Source organism: Peromyscus maniculatus, chromosome 16 (genome assembly GCF_049852395.1).
Source record: "Peromyscus maniculatus bairdii isolate BWxNUB_F1_BW_parent chromosome 16, HU_Pman_BW_mat_3.1, whole genome shotgun sequence".
NCBI classification, from domain to species: domain Eukaryota; kingdom Metazoa; phylum Chordata; class Mammalia; order Rodentia; family Cricetidae; genus Peromyscus; species Peromyscus maniculatus.
In genome coordinates, this window is record NC_134867.1 from 12,296,347 (window position 1) to 12,317,865 (window position 21,519).

Sequence of the window (21,519 nt, forward strand, 5' to 3'; positions counted from 1 at the left end):
GTATTGAAGGTCCCTGTTGTCACTAAGATTAGCTATGCAACTGTGACTCTTCTTATCATCTTGGTTGTTGCCATTGCATGGTAAGCCATGTCCTGGAAAAGCACTAGCAAAGTTCCCATGTGTGAAAGAGAATGAGATTCTTGTGGCAGGCAGCCGGTCTAGGCCTCGCTACAGGTGGCCATTGGTGATAGGAACTGGTGGGGGAGGGAAGGAGCAGAAGGAAGACTGGATGGTAGGAGAGTGCAGGCCATGTCCCCTGGAGCCTGAGTAGCATCTCAGCTGGCCAAGTATGGAGAACCTGAAGACTAAGGAGAAGGCAGATGGGCAGGTCTGTGAAGAGTCCTCATCCATGACCAGTCCTATGGATTCTACTTCATGAAAATTCCTAGTCTTTCTATAGATTAAAAATTACTATGGGAAGTTTCTAATGTTCAAAATTATAGGAATTATCATGTACCCCATGTGCATTTCCCCAGTGCAAACACTCATCAGCTAGAGGCTAATCTTGTGCTTGATAGCCCATTATTTGTTATTTATTATTATTATTATTATTATTATTATTATTATTATTATTATATTTTAAGTGAAGTAGAATTACATTGCTTTCTCCCCCCCCCCATTCCTCCCTCTAGCCCTCCTCAGGTATCCCCTCCAACCTCTCTCATGCTTCCCCTCAAACTGACAGTCTCTTTTTGCTTTGATGATTATTGTTATAAATACACACACACACACACACACACACACACACACACAACTGTGTCTCTGTTTGTGTGCATGTGGTTTCAGGGCTGGCTATGGTCACTCTGCATTGGACAACCAATGAGGAGCTCATCCCTGAGAGAGGCTAATTCTCCTCGTCCTGGCAGTCACTGGTTTCCTGTGGCTCTTTGTCTAGGGATGGGGCACTGTGAAAACTTCCACGTTAAAACGTCCACATAAAGGTTTGACGTTAAAACACTGCTACAACCGATACCCCCATCTTGTCGATGCAGCCACTTCTAGGAGAGACTGTTTCACGGTGGATTTCTTGGTATTCTGGCTCCTGCAACCCTGCTACCTCATCTTCCTCAATGAGCCCTGAGCCCTGGATGCAGGCGCTGTGATGTCGATGCATAGGTTGGGGCTGGGCTCTTCACAGTCCACTGATCTTTGCCATGTGTCCTGGTGTGGTTTGCTATGACGGTCTCCATCTGCTGCAAAGAGAGGCCTCTCTGCTGAGGGGTGGTGGCTCACTGGCCTGTGTGGAAGGATGAGATGTAGAATGTAGCAAGGCATTCTGCTGATCTACCGAGTGGAGGGGGTGGATCCTTTTCTAAGGTCTGTGGCCTCACTAGCCCAGAGAGACTGGCTTAGGATTACAGGCTTCCTTCCTATTGAGAGGAGCTTAAGCCCAGTTAGACAGCTCTTGGTTACGGCCAACACGTGAGTTCCACTTATTGCACCTTCACAGATGATATCTTGCCATGCTGGTCACTTTGTGGTTCATAGGTGTTGCAGCCTGGTAGGACTATTACCTCCCTCCCTTCACAGCCTTCGTAGTTTTTTCTAGAACCATGGATGCTTGACCACAGGAAAGGGACTTTCAGGTCAGATCTATCTCAAATCATCCAAGTCCTGTGCACTAAGTGCGCCGTGTTTTCAGCAATAGGGGCTCACCCGCAAGCCCTAAGAGGCAGCCTAGAACTACGCTGACAGTCCGTATGGTTTGGGGGTCCCCTGGACTAGCCTGACCAGCTGCAGAAGAGAGCTTCTTGTGCCTGGCACAGCAGTTTTGTTAGGTCTATGGTTCTTGTAGGGGAATTGTCAGCCCAAGTGGCTTAACTTCCTTCAGTGTGTGAGTGTGTGTGTGGGGGGGTGTGCATGCGTGCATGGATGGATGTGTGTCTGCATGTGTGTGCACATGAGTTTGTATATACACTTGTATGCACTGTGTATAATTTTAAGTAAATGTAAACTAATATGATTCCCTGAGGCTTTTATTTTTTTTCTAGACAGGGTTTCTCTGTGTAGCTTTGGTGCCTGACCTGGATTTCACTCTGTAGCCCAGGCTGGCCTTGAACTCGCAGAGATCTGCCTGGCTCTGCCTCCCAAGTGTTGGGATTAAAGGTGAGCGCCACCACCGATTCCTTGAGGCTTTATCAAACAACACTGACATTTGCCCCTCATCCCTCCTTCTTCCATACTGACTCCCCTCCCTCCTTCTCAGATGGAACCCCTCCCCCATCTTTTCCATTTTCCCCTTTGTATTACCCGTCTCCTGCTAGTCCGCCCCCAACCCTGCCTGTGGTCCCTGGTCGCCGTGGTTACTCTGTGTTGTATATTCACATCTGAGAATTTGGAGCTGGGATCCGCCGATGTGAGAGAACCTGTGATGTTTGTCTTTCTGGGTCTGCGTTACCTCATTCAGCATAATCTCTTCTAGGCCCATCTATTTACCTGCAAATGTCATGATTTCATTTTTCTTTACAGCTGAGCTGTATTTCATTGGGTATGTGTATTGCCTTTTCATTGTGCCTTCATCTGCCAGGACATTTAGGCTGCTTCCATTTCCTAGCTGTGGTGACTAGGGCAGCAATGAACATGACTGAGCAGGTATCTGTGGGTGGGATGGGAGTCCTCCGGGCATGTGTGAAGGGGTGGGATGTCTGGGTCATATGGCAGATTTGTTTTTACTTTTATTTTCTCCTGTGGATTTTCCATACTGATTTCCAGAGTGGCTGCACCCATCCGCATTCCCATGAACAGTGAGTGAGTGTTTTCTCTTTCTCCACAGCCTGGCCAGGGTGTGTTGTCAATTGTTTTGTTAATCTCCTCCATTCTGACTGGGCTGAGATGAAATCTCAAAACTGTCTTAATTCGTGTTTCCCTACTTGCTAAGGATGACGGGCAGGCACTTCTTGGGGTGTTCCTTAGCCACTTTTATTTCTTCCATACAGAATTCTGTCTAGATCCCTAGCCTGTTCTTAGCTGATCATTCCCCTGGAGGATTATGAAGCGTGTGTTCTCTCTTTTTGTGGCGAGGTTTTGTTTGTTTGTTTGTTTTTGGTGAAGGTTTTGGTGTGTACCTTCCGTCCTGCGTTGATGCTAATTAAGAGGGGAGTTGGAGCTTTGGGGCTGTTCACGTAAGACAGATGCCCCTCGCTTGTGCGCTCTGTTCCTCCCTGCCCGGTATATATAACCTTGTATGTCTTGGCCAATCAGGCCACATTTCCAAAGCCCTAAAGATGAAGTGTTCATACCCCAGTTCCGGGAATGGCTTGACTCTTTGCCCTCCTGCCTCTACTTCTCCATTCATTTATTTTAAAATAAGACTAACTTTCTTTGAACCCAGGGCACCAACACCCGCCAGCCCCATCATAGCAATGAAGGGAGATTCTGGTTGGCCATGATGTACTTGGATGTGTCAGGCTGTGCTAGAACCTCTGTGTCGTGGACACACAATAAAAACCCTTAAAACATGATAGCAACCGCCACATTTCATTTGGAATGTAATCAGCTCTTCAGAATAGTCACAGGTGACCGAAGTCCTTCTCCCCGATGCTGCTGTTCTAAGCAGAGCCGCACCTGTGACCCCACTCAGTTCACACGTGCAGATTGGTGCTCGGGTGTCGCAGCTGAGCTACATGGGCACCGACAATGGGTTCATGTGGCACACCTGAACTACCAAAGCAAAGGAAACGTCATAGGCCGCGGACACGTGTAGCGTACCGTGTATCCGCTTCCTACGAGAGGGACGATAGTAGCCCCAAAGGGTAGAGTGGCCCGGAAACAGCAGGGACTGACCGATGCTGTCCCGAGAGACCTGGCCCGTCTCACCATCTTTCCGCCCATCTCCCAGACCCCTCGACTCTTTACTCCTCCGTTCCCATAGGATTCTGGGATGGCTTTCAGACAAATAAAAGCCCTTCTGGAAGTGAAAGCAAAGGTCTTAAACCAAGCAAGATAGGGCTCCGACAAGGTGGGCCGTTTATGCTCTCTGGCAAGACCATCTTGACTCTAGACATACTGAAGGGATGGCTGCCATGCCAGATCTCCTGTTTCGTCAGCACATTCCTCTGCCGCCACCTGAGTGGTGGCCCTACTTTGCTCTTTGTCAAAAAGGCTTTGGGCTCCTCTTTCTGCCATGGTCTTGTGGTTCAGAACCTTCCTTTTTTTCCTGGATAAAGACCCTCCAGACCGCACTGGGCCATCCCCTCTCTCCTCCCACCTGTAGAAACTGTACCCTAACTCTCTTTTTAGTTCTTTTTATTTGGAGAAGATGCTACCTAGGGTTGGGCTGGAGTTGCTAGCTCCTGCTCTCTTCCCGAGGCTCTGGGGGATGTGGGAGCCTTGATTTCCTCCGAGGCCCCGGTTGCCAGCAGACTCTCCTCTTCCAAGGCTTGGAGAAGTCTCTGCCTTTCTAGTTTCAGGGCAGCTGCATGGGGAGGTATGAGGTGTAGTGGTTGGATTTTCACACTGGTCTCTCACACAGTACATGCAGACGTTCTCAGAGCCAGAGAGGCAGAGTGAAGCCGTGTGCTCTCTAAGGGTGCCGCTGTGGTCTGGCAGGTGGGAGCAGGATCTGTCCCTGCTCTGCCAGCTCTGTGACACAAGCAAAGTTCCCGTCCCAAGGCCATGAGGGCAAAGAGAGCACCCGCACTTCATAGGTCAACCTGGAAACCAAAGCGGATCATGTATAGGAAGTACTTAGCCTTCAATGGTAGGAGCCTTGTTTCTAGTAAAACAGAACTGGAAGGACCCCAAGGTTCACAGAAAGCCTCGGGGCAGATGTTAGAAGTGCTCCTCTCTCCACGAGCCTCTTCCCATCTGTCCTATAGAATATATGAAAAAGCCAAACATGGTGTTCTGTTGTTGTTTTGGTTTAGAGACCAGGTTCTTGGTTATAGCTACATTAGCCTTCAACTTGCCATGCTCCTGCCTCGACTTTCTAGGTGCTGGAGTTACAGATGTGCACCACCCTACTGAGCTTCCAAGTGTAGTGTTTCACCTGAAGTACAAGAACTCCGGGGGATACACACAGCCATTCACTTGTCTGTTTGTGTCCCGGGAACTAGAAAGGCCTGCTGCCTGGTGGTTGGTGTTGCCGGTTGGTGAAGGACTGCAATGTCTGAGTCCTGCTTTAGGAAGATCCTAAAAGTTAGCTTGGTGAATGGACTGTTGCCAGATGTAGAATCTTTACCCCTGTACCCATGGGCTGTGTGACCTTGGGCACATTATGGAATCTCTACTTCTGTGTCCTCTGAAATGGGAACAGTAACAGCTATCCACTAAGGCTAGTGAGGCGTAAGAGAATGAGTTTCTGTAAGTTGCTTAGAAAGGTCTTTGGCAAACACTTGGCACTTTCTTGTGTTGTTATGATTGGACTTAGTCTAACATTGCTTGCTTTGAACCACATCTTAGATTCCTCCTTGACCAAATTTTCAAGCAAACCTGAATTTTTCATATGCGTATGCATTTGGAAGCCATAGAACAAGGTGGGTACAAAGTACACCATCTAACTAATTCTTAGCATACACTTAAAATATAAATTACTTCCAAGAAATATCATGTACATGATCCAAGACCTTTTGAACCTGCCCAACCCTTTAATAGGAAGGTGTTCATCGGAAAATGCAAGTAGTTGGGTGTGGTGGAGCACACCTATAATCCTAGCATGCTGGGAGTCCAGGCAGGGGAGTGTTAAAAGTTCAAGGCCAGCATGGGCAGTAAAGTCCTGTCTCAAAACAAAATAATTAGTTTAATCAAGAAATAATAGTAACGAAAAAAATGTGATGTGTATTAGCAAAACTGTGCCTCTGGCCGCAGTAAGAAGACAAGAAACCCCATGTGGGTCACTCCGGTGAACAGTGTGGTACCAGGTCTAGATTTCCATTTCTACCTGAACTTTGCTAAGGTGATACTGTTTCAACATTGTAGACAAGGAAATTAAATTACAGAGGTGTCACTGTCTGGCGGGTGGGGAAGAGGAAAGTTTCCAGTGGACAGAGCTGGTTTTGACCAACTTCCCTCTGACCACACACCCCATCCTGAGTTCAGGCCAGCATGTACTTCTGCCTCCACAGGGTCTTATTTCATTTTCTAGACCAGTGCCAGAGCAGCTCAGTCTGTAATCGTGGGATGCAGGAGTCAAGTCTTCATAGCCTCTCTGTAGTGACAGGTCTTACGTAGCGTAGCCCCTGAAGCCGAGAAGAATATCTATGTGACAAATAACAGTTTATTCAGCAAGAGAGGTCAAAGTTTGAGAATTCTCAGTGCATCATAAAGTGGGAAACAGAGCCAAAACATTTAATTCTGTAGACTTGGGACATTAACTATAGGAAAAAGTATTTTAATTTGACATAAATTTTGAAAATCTGAGAATCATAGAATATAGGCAACTTCTAAGTTTCCTTTCGAAGATTTTTATACCTTTTTTTATCACTAAGGTCAAAATTTTTATTAAATTTTATATGTGTCTATATATGAGTATGTGCAGGTAAATGAAGATACCCTTAGGGTCCAGAACAGGTTGTTGGATCCCCTTGATCTGGAGTTACAGGCAGTTGTTGTTAGTTATTAAGCAGCGCTGTTTACCATGCAAGAAAAGCCATGAGACACAAGACCCACTATAAGAGTTTATTAGGGGAAGGGGAACAGAGGGGATGTGCTTAAACCTATGCAGATGGTCCTGCAAGGAGAGAGCGGGGAGGGGTCTGTGACCTGCTTTTATAGATTCCCCCCATGCACATGCACATATGGGCTAACATAGCTATGCCACACATGCGTATAGATTGCATGATCACGCTGTACACAAATTATGTGACCATGCAGAGCACGGATTACTTAAGGCCCCAGAATGACTAAGTCTTGCCAGAGCATGCGCGGTCATGGGGGAGTGGCTAGAAATTCCAACGGTCGTGAGCCGCTTGGCATGGGTGCTGAGAACCAACACTTGGGTCCTCTGCGCGAGTGTGCCCTTCACCCTGGAGCCATTTCTCCAGCCCATAAGACCACCTTAGGCTTTAGTTACCATCTTTTTAGTTGCTAGTACTCAACAATTACCTAAAATAACAGTGAGAAGCTGCCTCTGACATTTTCTAGGAGACTATAGATCATATAGCAAGTAAAATAAGGAAAGCAAACAGGATGCCCATTTATCAATATAAAATACATAAATAACAAATAACCAACCAGAACTCAATCAATCACATTTTGTCATGAACTTGGTTTCTATTTAGAAGAAAAAGCTCATGAGAGCCTGTTGTGGGAAAGGGGAAGAATACATAAACACTGGAGCTGAGAAACATGGTGTGTGAATAATGAAGGAGGCAAGAAATTGAGGACAGGGGTGTGGGGTGGTGAGAGCCAATTGGAGCCAGGAAGAGGGATGGGAAAGGGCGGAGACAGAGTCAGGAGAACAAGAGCCATTGAGACAGTGTCCTCCAGTGCGTTGGCATCTAGTATCTCTCCTAGCTGTGGGTTGGTTGGTTGGTTTCACGTCCTGCTGTTCTGGTCTGAAGCATGGAGGAGGTTTTATGGAGGGCCTTCTTCCGGGCCCTCCAGGCAGACCCTGTTTCCGCTTGCATGATTAAGTGTGCCCAGGAAGAGGGGCACTTCCCAGAGGACATTTTTCTCCAGTCCTCATGGGCCGCCCTGCCTGAGATCTCTGTGTGAATGTTGTCTGCTTTATCTCCGTATCTCTGGAACTGTGCTTGCCTTATGCATTTGTGTGTGTGTGTGTGTGTGTGTGTGTGTGTGTGTGTATTCTAAGGGTCCCCCCTCGCCACCACCCCCCCCTCACCCCCCCCCCCCCGGCACTAAGACTTTAACAACTCAAAAATGGGAGTCACATATTACAATTGATGGCCTGTCATTGTTTAATTGGCAGTGCTTTCTCCCTTGAGGTATTAAAATAATGGCATCTTAACAGCCCGTTGGTGATAGAGACTCGGTGAGCTGTGACGCGGCTGCTCAGGAATTATTTGTCGAGTGAGTGCCTGCGCCCACATCCCTGGGTCTAGTCCTGAGAAAAATGAAATGCCCGCCAAAAGTTAGTTCTGGATTGTATCTGCTGTATCTCCAACTGAGGTGAAGTTGAGGGCTCTGATAACCCTGACCCAGCAAGATCCTTGCTGTACACCTTACCACAGTGCGGCCTTGCATACAAATGTTGAACCGGCTAAGCTGGCTTTAAAACAATAAACAGTACTTTTGTCTTAATTATCCTGAAAAGGCTTATCCGTCAATATTTCATGAAGATGCTCCTCCTCCATCTCTTTAGTAGGAAAGGCTGTAGATTGCATCAGAATGACGTGAGTAACATCATTTTGTACATTTTGTAAATTAAGATGGCCGTATCTCTCACCATCACCGTTACCCGCATTCTTTAGTGAAGTCCCCAGCCTACAGAAGAGACAAAGTACACATGCGTGTGTTTCCTGCATCTCAGAATGTTGATTGACAGTTAATCAGACTATGTTGTGGATAAAGTTATACGAGACCCTTCACTGAGAAGCCTCTGACGTTCTTGGAATCCACTCCTCATGGTTTGGGTTCCTCTGAATGGAAAATTCAAATCTAAATTTGATTCCAACATAGTTTGATAAATGTATCAGGCATTACCAGTGAGATAAATACCACTTTTGGATTAGAGAAATATTTACGTATTTGCTAGATAGCTTAAATTTGAAAATGAACAACATTGGTACATAGATATAGGAAACATAAAATATGAAGGCAAATTTAAGTATTCTGTGCAGAAATGTGGTTCTGTATATAAAGAAAACTGAAAACAAGCAAAGGCATTATTCAAGTGTTTATGAGTCTATGACATTTAACTCATTTCAAACATTTATCTAGCATTTTTCTCAACTAATTCAATGTTTACATTTGAGTACATAAAAATAAATAACATGGAAAAATCAGGTTGTAATGAAATTTTTATCTTCATTTTTTCCTTAGCTTTCATGCATTTTGATTTTTAAACAGCGTCTCGCTGTCATCAGATCAGCCAAGTTGAAAATTGAGCTGCATCAGTGGAGACAGTCGGTCCTGATAATTCACACCCAAAATACCCTCTCTCCGGGGAGATAGTCTCCCTGGATTATGCTGTCTGAAGAGCTTCTGTCTCTAATTTATTCTTTTGTACGTACTACATGGAAATAGATCTGTTATGCAATTCAGTGTCTATAAAGATTTCAAGCCCTCAGAAATCTGTATATTTAATGTTATGGACACATCTCAAAATTAGAATTAATACAAGACTAGGTGAGGAGGGAGAGAGATTTTGAAGACATTTTTCCTTCAATGACTTGTATTTCTTGGACACCTAGTGCAGTAGGCATAGGTCAAATTGTAAGCTTAAACTATACGTTTATGAACACTATATTCCAGCGTGTTGTAAGTTTTCAGGGCACTAGACACTAGAAACACACACACACACACACACACACACACACACACACGCACGCACGCACGCACGCACGCACACACAAATGAAATAAAGGGTCACCTAATGAGGAAGAAACGATGGGCTGGTCTTATCAGGGAAAGGTAGGTTCTCGGGAGAGATGGAGCCTGAGCTGCTGCTTGGAGGATGGGTGGCGAGGGAAGAGCACCCCTTGTACAGGGAAGATGTAAAATGGTCGTGTGAATGGGAGCATAGTGCCCTGGGAGGGGGAAGCAGGTGGACACTGGGCTGGTATCATTCTGTGAGCGAGAACAGAATTACCCTGGCATTTTCAGAAGACTGAGAGCAAAGCAGCCAATTTTTATGTTTTGTGTTTTAGGCTGTAGGGACCTGTGTTAGATGTCTAAGCCAGGAATTACTCTTATGGAAGAATGCTTTCCCAGATTGGAAGAGGAATTGGGAAACTTCTAGAAGGCAGGCAGAACAGTCCAGGCTGTGATGAAGACAAAGACTTCTCACTGGTGGGAAGTGAGAGACACTGCAAATGACGTCCAAAAGCCTCGACCGTCCAGTTCTTCTGACCATCTTAACGTGTAGAGCTGCAGAGATCTTTCTCTGGCCAACTGTCTCATAAATTTGAATTTTTGAGCAGCAGTCTTAATAAGTCACTAGCTGTGTCCAGTGGGGAAAATATGATCAAAGCAAAAGGAGGAAACTAGTTTAGAAATATTTGTGATCTAGGGTGATTCTGGGGTCGTTGTGATTTAAACTGTACAAGCACAAACTAGGAAAGGTTCCCAATCTTGAATGACAGAGAGGGACTCTTCAGCCGCAAGGACGCAGCCATCCCTCCCCCTGGAAACTGCATACAGGTTTCTAGCATACATACCCTGGCGTCTAGACTTCACTTTGGCTGTGGAGTTCTTGGCTTTGGAGTGTTGGGAGGATCCATTTTTATACTTGTCAAAGGAATGCTAACTGTACATGCCATTTAGGGTTACTGTAAAAGTTAGATAAGGAAATAAATACCAAGTGTTTGCATATAATGAGTGTTCAGGAAAAGGAACATTCCTCTTTTATAGTCAACTTTTGAGAGATAGAAGGAAATAGTGAGTAAAATCCACAAATCCTTCAGCATTTGTTCTTAAAGATGGCAAGAAAAAAAAAGGCACACAGTGGGCATCAAGATGGCTTGGCCGGTGAAGGCGCCTGCTGCCAAGCCACTGTCCTGCACGAGGTCCCTGGGACACGTGCTGACAGGAGAGCATCAACTCCCCAAACTGTCTTCTGATCTCCATATCTGTGCCGGGGCGTGTGCACATCTTCTCTGCAAATAACTTTTTTTTTTTAAATGCAAAAGACTCAGGAGACACAGCTTGGCTTGCATGTTCATGGGTTCTTTACATCTTAAACTGTATGCAGGACTCCAGCTGAAGGAATGACACCCAGCCAATAATATTCCTAAAACATTCCGAAGTCTTCATCCAATAAAAACATTGTGTTGAATTTACTGGGTTGACTGTCATAGGACACCGCACTAACATAGTGTGATTTTTTTTTTTTTTTTTTTTTTTTTTTTGGTTTTTCGAGACAGGGTTTCTCTGTGTAGCTTTGTGCCTTTCCTGGGACTCACTTGGTAGCCCAGGCTGGCCTCGAACTCACAGAGATCCACCTGGCTCTGCCTCCCGAGTGCTGGGATTAAAGGCGTGCGCCACCACCGCCCGGCTTAGCGTGACTTTTTTGAGGGGAAAAAAATAAAGGAGCTCACCAGAACAGATTCGTTAGGTCATTCCCCCAAATCGAACTTCTTATGCTACCACATTCATACAGTATTCTCAATATGACCATTGAAAATCCTACTTTCCTCTTGAAAGTGAACAAAAAATCACTGAGTTTTTGGTCTCCTCCTCCTTTTTTGTTGATAACTTTCAAACACATGAGTTAGGTATTTCATAATTGGCTGGGAATCTGTTTTCCTTTGGTCAGTCTGGAATATTAAAAAAAAAAAGAGTAAGTCAAAAATCTAAAACTAATGTGAGGGAAATGTTACAGAGTGAGCTTGTTTAAGCTCAGGTGTGACAAACAGCTCCCTTGATTAGGCTTCTTCCTTTTGAGTTCTTATTTTACTTTTTGATACAGGGTCTCAGGTAGCCCAGACCGGCCTTGAACTTCTAACCCACCCCCACCCTGAATGCTGGGGTTATAGGCATGGGCTGCCACACCTGTCCAGGACTCCTCTTTAAAATAGTCGAGCTGCTCATATTCAGATGGCCAAGGTCACGTTCGAGGTTAAAACGAGCTGCAGGACAATGGGGTGCCTGTAAGAGCAGGAGAAGTTGCACACAGGGAGCAGGAGTCGCCCCCTTTTCCTTTCTGCTCCTAGTCAGGGGCTTATTTAGTCTGATTTGATTTTACCTTTGTTACATTTTCTAACACTGTCAGGGTTTTGAAGGCTCTGTTTTTCTGCCCCAGCAGGACTGAGACGACATGTAAAGTGCCCTTTTCTTCTCCTCCAAGGAGGGGACAGGGAGAGTCCAGTCTAGTCTAATCAGGGCAGCCGTGTGGTGCATGTCATGAGTTCCAAGATGTGACTGGCTTCTCCAGGAACCATCGGGTCCTAATGCTCTGTGCCTGGCAGGCTGGCTTGCACCTCATGGAAACATGAACCCCAGCAAACGATGAAAACAACTGAAATTCAGATTAAAAAAAAAAAACTGTGGCTGAATCTACCATTCAAACAAAAATGACTCAAATTCATGGGTTTGCATTTCAGTTTTCTTTTGCAGAAAAGTGGTGCTGGGACTATTATGGTTCCTGGTGATTGGAGCTAAGTCTGGGTTTAGGAATCTCCGATTCTTCTTCGCTGTTGGCTGCCATCATCACCATATCTTTAGTGTGTCCTGGCCAAAACCTTGGCGTCTCCACTTTCACTGTTTTCCTTAGTTAGACTCTGTGCAAGAGCCCTACCCTCATGCTGTCCTCAGAATCTATGCCCCAGGTTTCTTCCGCCATCCCATCAGTAAGCTTTTATTTCGAGCCTGTTATGTGCAGGGCACAAGATTGGCTGGATGGTTGTTTTAAGATAAAGTCTCATGCATCCCAGGCTAGTCTCAAACTCAACTGTGTAACCTTGAACTTATGATTCTGAACCCCATTGAGTGATGGGGTCCATGTGTGCACTACCACGCCTTTGTTGCTGTTGCTGTTGTTTGTGTGTTGCTAGGCATCAGACCCAGGGGTGTTCTGTATGCTAGGCGAGTGCTCCACCTGTTACACTACATCCCCAGTACTTCTTCCTGAGTGACCTTGTATGATCAAATGATGCACATGCAAATGATGTATATGTGTGTGTATATGTATATACATACATATATATGTGTATATATATACATATATAAACTATTTGTATGTACAAAGGCCTTTTACTAACATATGAATGAATCAACAAGCCATGCTTGGTGGTGTGGTTCCCCATTGGCCATTCTCCACAATGTGCTAAGACTCCAGTCTCCCCCAGTTCTAGGTTCATGGGTTCAAGGGACAATGGCCCCATCCTTAAACTAAGGCATACTTTATCCCTTCCCCCACCCTAACAATCCAGTTTTGTTTCCCTGAGAGTGGGATCTGTAAAGAATTGTTTCTGTGTTGTATACAACTCCGTGTTCATTTTTATGTTGGAAGAGCATGTCAAATGTAATATGTAGAGCATTATGTTTTAAAATCAGCATTTCAGGCTGAGAATGTGGCTCCATTGGTAGGTCTCTTCCTAGGACGCACAAAGCCTTGGATTCAGCCTTCAGCACTACACAAACCGGGTGTGTTTGCACTCCCTGTCTGTACTCCTGTGGTAGTGTCATCCTTGGCTACACAGAGAGCTCAAAAAAAGAAAAAGGTATTCTTTCATGTTTTACAACTATTCACATTAAGCTTTTAAGTGGAGAAAAATGATTCTGGAAATGTTACTATATTCCTAGGATGCAGTGGCGCTCTTTCTCTGGCTGGCCTAGGATGGCAGGCAGTGTGTCCACACACACCACCCCACTCAGGATTTTCGTACAGAATGTCAGTGAGCCTAAGATACAGTTTTCTCCACACTGCTCCTCTGCCTCATAGAATTACCATGGGAGGATCATCATACTTCCCTTGGAAATAGAACTATGCAAAGTCTTGGATTTTATTACAGGATTTTATACCAATAATTACTTAAAATTTAATGAATTTCACTACTGACTTAATTGCTTTTGAGTAGTTCCACTTAACTTATTAAAGAGAAGCAAGGACATATTCATTTAATGAGCAGCAGAGGTCTTACCCTCACATCTGCCTACATTCTCTTTTCAATTAATCAATTATAGTTCGATGGTGTGTAATTACACATTAAGAAAGTTATTGGATATCTCAGCATGCCTGTCCCAGGGGGCTCATGAATACACTAATATAACACACCTGTAATGACCTGCTCTCAGATCTGCAAATTATACTCATTTCTCTCTCTCTTCCTCTCTCTCTTCTCTAAATTAAGATAAGAGCAATCACCATTAACTTTTTGAGCCACATCTAGTCAGTGTGATGGAAAGGGAAAAAGAAGAATTGGGGGTGGATGGGTGGGAAACACACACAGTAAGAAGGGAAGGGACAAGATCCTGCTGTTGTAATCCGTCTGCCATTTGCAATTAGCTTCCTGAGACTCGTGCCCGATTGGAGAGCAGAGGCGGCACAGAGGTCCTCCATCTGAGCTGTGTGTACTGAATCATACCAAATACTCAGACAAGCAGGCAGCATTACAGGGACTCAGAGCGACTTGCCGCTCAGCTCCCTTCAGTAGCCTGATGAGAGAAATAGGAAAACAGGAAAAACCTGAAATCACATGCAGGCAAATTTGCTTGGCTTGTTTCAAATCAAACCGAAGTCTGGAACCGATCCCCACTCCGGAGCACTAAGGCCCGGCCTAGCAGCTAAGCCACGCTAGGAGAGGAGAAAAAAAGGAAAAAGGACTGCTAAAAACGCAGCACGACACAGGGCAGATTTACTGCATTAATGGCCTGAAAGCTCTGGTTCTGCGAAGGGGTCTCTTCTGGTTATGTCCTGATTTATGTGAACCCCGTAAAACCCAAGGAGAACCTCTAATCCAAATAATAAAGTCAGAGGCATTCAAAATGCCTAAGCCAGCCACGAGATTTTAAGCGAAATGCCCTGTTAAAATAAGCTTTTGATGTCTGCACAGCTCAAACTCAAGAAGCAATCTGTTGACATTTTCAGCAAATGCTATCTTGGTGTGAGACAGAGGCAGCGGCGGCTTCCTGTGAGTGCTCTTCAGTGCAAAGGGATTCTTCCCCCATCCTCCCTGCTCCCCCGCAGCAGAACCCCCGACTCCCGTGGCTGAGGTTAGCTCTGTGGTGACTAATGGCTGTCCATCCAAACAAAAGGAGACAGTTGGACTCAGTGAGCAGATGTTCCTGAACGTGCAGATGAGTGGCGAGCCCTCTGGGTGGGGATGAGTTTGCTTCGTTGACGGTTTAAATTCAACAGCCAATTTGGGGTGTTTTTGTGTACTGTTTTCCCTGCCTGCAGCCACTGGTCACACACACCCTAGTGGTCAGCTGGGCTGAGCCTGCCTCCCAGTGTGCCTCTCTGAGAATGCTCAAGACCCTACCGGCCCTGAATGGAAGATGTGTGTCAGGGACAGAGGCACCCCGTGTACTTTCAGGGTGTGGCCTTTCCTGGTACTCCTCGCCTCCTGGGACAAATGTCTCTGCCCAAAGGGCTGTCTTCCTGTGTGGGCTGCATTTGTGGCATCTCATGGGCCTCCATTGGGGTTGAATTGTAAATAGTGGCCACCACATAAAACATGCCATCTGTACCCCTGTGGGTAGTATGATGGAACACAAAAAGGATTTATTCCAGGAATATGAACTGATGTTTATAGACATGCTGGGACCAGCTTTTAAAACATAGTGGGAAACTGTCTCAAAGGCAATTTAAGTGCGAGTAATAGAAGCCTGAAAAGGGCGCTGTAGAGGCACAAGGAAGGCTCTGTGCTTGGAGAGAGATTTCAAGCTGGACTATCCATCCACTGACCCCTTTCTGATGCCATACAGAGGCACCTGCACAGTCCCCCTAACCCGATCGTCATTTAAGGGGCTGAAGGGCAAGGGGGTAGTGTTAGGTTAAATGAATTTCCTTACCTTGGGAAAGTTCCTTTATTTTCCGGGCTGGGAGTCGGGCTGTGTTGGAGGGCATCATTTGTGGGGCATATACCTGCAACAGATACCAGAGGGTTGGCTATGGCGCGATGACCACGTGACTCCAGATTTGCCCAGCCTCTCCTATTTCAATACATTATCTGTTTACACAAAGCAGCCATTCTCCAATGGGCTTGAGGGGCCCCGGCATTTGGAAATGGTGAACACCTTTTTTACAAACCCCGTGAGTTATTGACGTAGTTCTTTCCCGTTGTGTGAACTGGAAGTAATTTCTGCCATCTATAATATACATATGAAATATAAAGTCACAGACAAGAGCCAACAGGTTCACAAATATATAATCAAGCTGTCTGCATGGGGCTGGCTGTCCCTGGTTCCTCTGTTAGCGTTCCTTTGCATCACTGAATGCCTGTTAGCACTTACAGCTGCCCCAGTCTGTGAGACAGGCAGCCTCTTGGCGGTGGAGTTGGGCAGTTCTCTTTATATGTGCTATAGTTATTGTCTTGTGATGTAATTTTGTTTCACTGCACTGTACTCTATAAATACCCACTGCCTTTATAAAGAGTGAGGTCTCCCCTGAGCACAGGGCTCTCATATTATTTCAAAGCTCGATTCTGGCCCTCCATCCCTGCTCAGCTCATACTTCTATCCATCTGTGTCTTTTACTTCACTCTGGGTTTCTCCTCTGTATCATACTTGCTTTGGTAAGGAAGGAAGGTGAAGACAGAACAGAGAGGCCCATGAGAGCGCCCCCTGGAGACAAATGCCAGAACAACACCCTCCAACTTGGCCCTCAAGTGAGGTGTCTGGACCCAGGCCTGAGAACTGTGCCAGTACTTTGGAGCCTTTGAGTTTGATATTTTAGATTCTTTAAGCCAGACTCTGGCATGTGCATGGGTCCTCACGTGCGTGAACATGTGCCCGCAGCAACTTTTATTGACGGTTCAAGTTACCAAAGAGCTTTTTTAGTATGGTGTTGTGAAAAACTTAAAAAATTAAATGTGATATTCCAGTTCCTAAAGATTCTTTGGCCACCTGGTCCCAGGAATTTCTCCCTGGCCACAGTTCCCTGCAGGTCTCTGCCTCCTGCCAGCCTGTTCTGGCTGTCTCCCGACTTCACACTTCTTCTGTCTATATGCGTAGCCCCTATATGTGTATTTGCCTCGACTTCTTAGCCGAGCAGATTAGAGACAGCCTTGGGCTTCTGTGCAGTCCTTCGTACGTGTCCCTTTGTTTTTATGTGCCCATAGGAATGGGACAAATGCAGGGAGGGTTGACATTTGCACAGGGGTGTGGAAGCCCAGGCAGCCAGTCCGCAGCCCCACACTGGGGCCGCAGAGCTGAGGGAGATGCCCAACCAGTGATGCACATGGGGCAGTTGCTTCTTACTGTGAGTGTTGACAGGGACAGAGAGGCCCAGCTCCATGCTGTTGTCCACAGGAGCCTGAGGAGTCCCCGCGCCCCTTTACGGACCTGACTCAGGTAAAACCAGATCCTGGGCCACACCACAGCATGTTTGGACCAAGTAGGATGACGCAGAGTTGGAGTTGGTTAAAAGTAGAAAGTTCTCAGGGAAAGAAAAGGCTCGCTTGGGAGCAGGGTGTGGGCCTCTCAAATGAGAGTAGCGCCTCCATGTCTGTAGGATTCTGGAAGCTTTGGGAATTTCACCATTTAACTGATTTCTGAAAGACTGATTTCTCTCTCTCTCTGTCTCTCTCTGTCTCTGTCTCTCTCTGTCTCTGTCTCTCTCTCTCTCTCTCTCTCTCTGTCTCTCTCTCTCTCTCTCTCTCTCTCTCTCTCTCTCTCTCTCTCTCTCTCGTCTCCCCTGTTTGCTAACTGAGATTATAGGGAGCCTCGGTGGGGTTAGAATCTGATCAGATAAAGCTAGGAGCCACTAGGCTTGGCCAGAAGTTTAGGACATGTCCTTTTGATGCCGATGGGTTTCCTGGTGACAGTCTCCGGAAACCGCAGGTTACAGCGTGAGGAAAGAGAGAGACCTGCAGCAAATGTTGCTGCCTTGGAATTCTTGCTTCTGAGCTGGCGAGGGGCTTCACTTAGACTCCAGAGTGAGGAGATCCTTTCCAGGTCACTATAATTTTCCTTGCACATCTCTCCTGCCCACTAGCACGAGAGTACCCTGTCACAGCTCGGTCTTGAAGGCTTTTTTATTTTTCATGATTAAGATTTTTTTTGTGTTATTATTCATTTTACACACCAATCAAAGCTTCTAACGAAAGGTGAGAGAAACCCACTGGAGCAAACCTGCAAAGCTGGTGCCTTGGCCCCTTCCCAGCAGTCTCGGAGAAAGCAAAGTTGCTTGATTGCTGTAGCAGGCCCGCTGGTCCAGCTTACAGAATGTCCTCAGCCAAGTTTGAGAGCCCCACCCCCGCCCTCCACCCCCACATCTCTGAAAGGCCCTGGGAGTAGGAAGCTTAGCTTCCTAGTGTGGCTCTCACACTGCCTCTGGTGGCTACTGGTAAGCCAATTCATCCTTCCTCTGACCCCCAAGACTCTTTCATAGCCCTTCAGAAACGTGCAGGCACATGTGACAGAATTCTTATCGTGCTCAAGAGGGCATCTGTGGAGAGTCCAGAAGCAGCAGGTTGGAGCAGTGACAGGGTATGGGTGGGGGGAGGGGGGACGGACAGATGGACTCATCTCGAGTCAGCCTCCTTCTTCATTGTGCCTGTGTGTCTGATGTCTGAATTTTAAGGCTTTAATACAACACAAAAAGGCGAGGCAGCTAACGGGAAGCTAAATTCTAAACTGTCTCTATGAATGCTGGAAGTGTGGGCCCCATCCTTTAATGCTAAGAACAAGCGTTCTGTCTCCCAGAGCTGAGGAGATGGGGATGACGAGCCTGCACAGGGGTCTCCACACACCGCCCTGCAGGCAGGCAGGACTCAGCTGGCTCAGCTCCTCAGACAAGCTAACACACACTTGGGAGGGCCAGCCAGGTATGTACTTAAAAGGACTCAGTGGATCTCAGCTTGGGGTTCACCCACCCCCCTCCATGGACATTGAACAGCTGAGGCGGTTTAGCGTGGGGCAGGCTCTGAGGCCTGGGGGTTCTCTATTCTGGAGAGAGGCTCTCATTGTCCACAGAGAGAGCAGACTGGGGAGAAAGTGTGTGTGAAGAGGCTCTGGGGCCGATAAGCATCTGACCTTTAACCCAGGCCCGGCGCATGCACCCAGGCAGATTATTGATATGGCACCTGGTTTTAAATGTCCTGTCTGTTGTCACTCCGAATCACCGGTGACTCTTCCCTCTCGGCCTTGCCCACCCCTCCCACCATGGAACCAGCGTTGTCAGAGGATGCGTCCTGCTCCTTCTCGAGCATTCAGTGAGGATGTGTTACACAACAGGAAATGGACAGTAACTTAAAGGATCATGTGTGTGGCCACCTGGAATTCCTGGGACCGGCCCAACATGAACCGCTCTGCTCTGTCACCATCCATTCCTGGGAACACCGTGTGCCTCCAGCTGGCCCTTCATGCTCTGCTGCTGACGTCAGAAGCTGGCAGTGCCGCAGAAAAAAAATTAAGTTAATGAATATAATTTTTCCACTTCAGAGTCCTCTCCCACTTTTGTCTTACACATTTGGCATCTGGCACCTATTGTAGAAAGCATGTGCTCGTAAAACCGAACAAGCGACAGAGAAACACCAGTGTCCAGGAACTGAGCCCTGCCCATGTGTCCGTGTCCCTCAGGAGCTCTCCACGTGCGCATGAGCAGCACAAGGCCTGGCATCTTCTGGGTTCTGTGTGCCCACCGCCATCAGGACCTCCTGTCTGCTGGTTTTAGTTTGGTGATAGAGTTCACCGTATCAGCACTCCACAGTTATCTAAGAGCATCCCCGGGACCGAGGACGAGACTCCTTGTATTGCTGAGTGCGGAGTCCCATGGCCTCTGAATCGATAGAGCTCTTTCTGGGGTGTCTGTAGAGAGGAGGGGACTGGTTTGCAGTTGGGAGTGTGCTATGAGGTGCGAGGTACCAGAGGGGAAGGCCTGGGTCTCCCACTCCTGAAATTCCACTCTGAGAGGGTATTTCCTGTGTGTTGATTGCTAAGAACTGACATTTTGCTTTTTACTGACCCTGCACCAGGGCTCTGTAGGAAGAATGGGTAACCAAAAAACAAACAAACAAACAAACAAACAAAACCACAGGGCAATGAAGGGGGGCCAATTTACACTGTCTCCGTCAAGATTTTGTTCAGCAGTGGGGTCATCCCGCCCTTGACCACCCAGCAGAACAAAACACCGCTCGTGACTTAGTAGGAATTCCTGTACATGGCTCCCTGTGGGGGCAGATGGGCTGGGTGGGGTACGAGGCAGAAGAAAACGAAGATGTCATTTGTATACTCCTTTGGACGTGGGGTTCTGGTCCTTTCTTGGGAAGGCTTATCTTTTCTTTGATATGATGTCTACCCTAGCTGTGTGGTATTAAAATGTCCTTTTTCTTTTAATTTTTTTTTTTAAGAAACATCTTTAGGAAAAAATAATTCAAGGGATTGACATAGGGCAGCATGCATAATAGATATTTATAATTTTTTCAAATTATATTTTCTTTATTCGTGTGTGTGTGTGTGTGTGTGTGTGTGTATGTGTGTGTGTGTGTGTGTGTGTGTGTGTGTGTGCTGGTTCTCCTTTTTTAGCATGTTGGCTCAGGAGTTGAACTCAGATCATCAGGCTTGGCAGCAAGCATCTTGGGCCACTGAGCCATCTCTGCAGCCCACTTCTGACCTTGCGCTGACTCTGGAATCCGGAGCCAGGTAAACACTAGTGGTACCCAGTGACTCGCTTCAGAAGTGGGCGTCTCTCTGGAGTGTGCTCGCTCTCCAGGCTTTTCTACCTGCACCTTTGTGTTCAGTCTTTGCGAGTTCAGGTAGGGCAAACCCTGTGTAGTGGCAGAAGTCACGTGACCTGGGCTTTTGTTTAGGAAAATGTCTGGAAGGTTCCAAGGAAGAAGAAGTCAGGTGGACCAGGAGAGAAGCAGTGGGTGGGTCTGTTAGATCTGGCATCAGGCTTAGCCCATCCACCATGGCAACCCATGGGAGTGCACATCACCCACAAGTCCCTTCTCCCTCAGACAGTCACAACTCTTCTGGTTGCTATGACAAGTACCGGATAAAGGCAGTTTAAAGGGAGGGTTGGTTTGGGCTCACAGTCTGAAGGTGCACTGGACGGTGGAGGGGAAGGTGTGGCGGCAGGAGGCACCATGGTAACGGGAATGCATCCAGGAGCCCTCACCCTCTCACATCTTGATGTAACAGGAAGTAGGAAGTAGATAGGAAATGCAGTCAGGCTGTGACTGTCAAGGTCTAGGGTCCCACTTCCTCTAGTGATGTCCCATCTCTTCGAGCTTCCATAACCTTCCCAACCCATGCCACCAGCTGGGGAACTGTGAGGGACATGTCACACAACATCGGGTCACCTGCTCTGACAAAGGACTGCCTGTGGTAACTCCCTTGTGATGTGCTTGTTCAGGAACCTGAAGCCAGGTAAGCGCTGTGCGGTGCCCAGTGACGCACCTGAGAGATGGATGTTCTTCTTCAGTCTGTTTCCTACGATTCCCCAGTAAGGCCAGATGTGTCTCACAGAACTGCAGTTTCAGTAGGTTTTTCATTACATATCCGAAAGTTGAGGGGGGAGTGAGCACACCCTCATAATATCTACCTGTGAGGTTTGAGCACGTACAGAGGTACTAATATGTTCATGTGTGCATTGTGAGTTCCCCCCAAATGATGGACAAGAACTGGAAACTGGCATCCTAATCCTCTCTTATCTTACACGTGGGTATCTGTGCACTGCGGCCCACCTCCAAAACGCCCTCCAGGGAGTGTGCACAAGCTGTCCAGTGAGGTTACACCTTACACTGCCAGCCTTTACAAGCAAGGGAAGCCGGGTCGTCTCACTGCCAAGTTCCA

General features: G+C 46.8%; 1 protein-coding gene across 2 annotated transcripts in view; it reads left to right on the plus strand.

Annotated features, from left to right (window-relative positions):
• Sobp (sine oculis binding protein homolog) overlaps window positions 1–21,519 on the plus strand; it is a 167,777-nt gene that overhangs the window by 102,565 nt on the left and 43,693 nt on the right. The window lies entirely within an intron of this gene.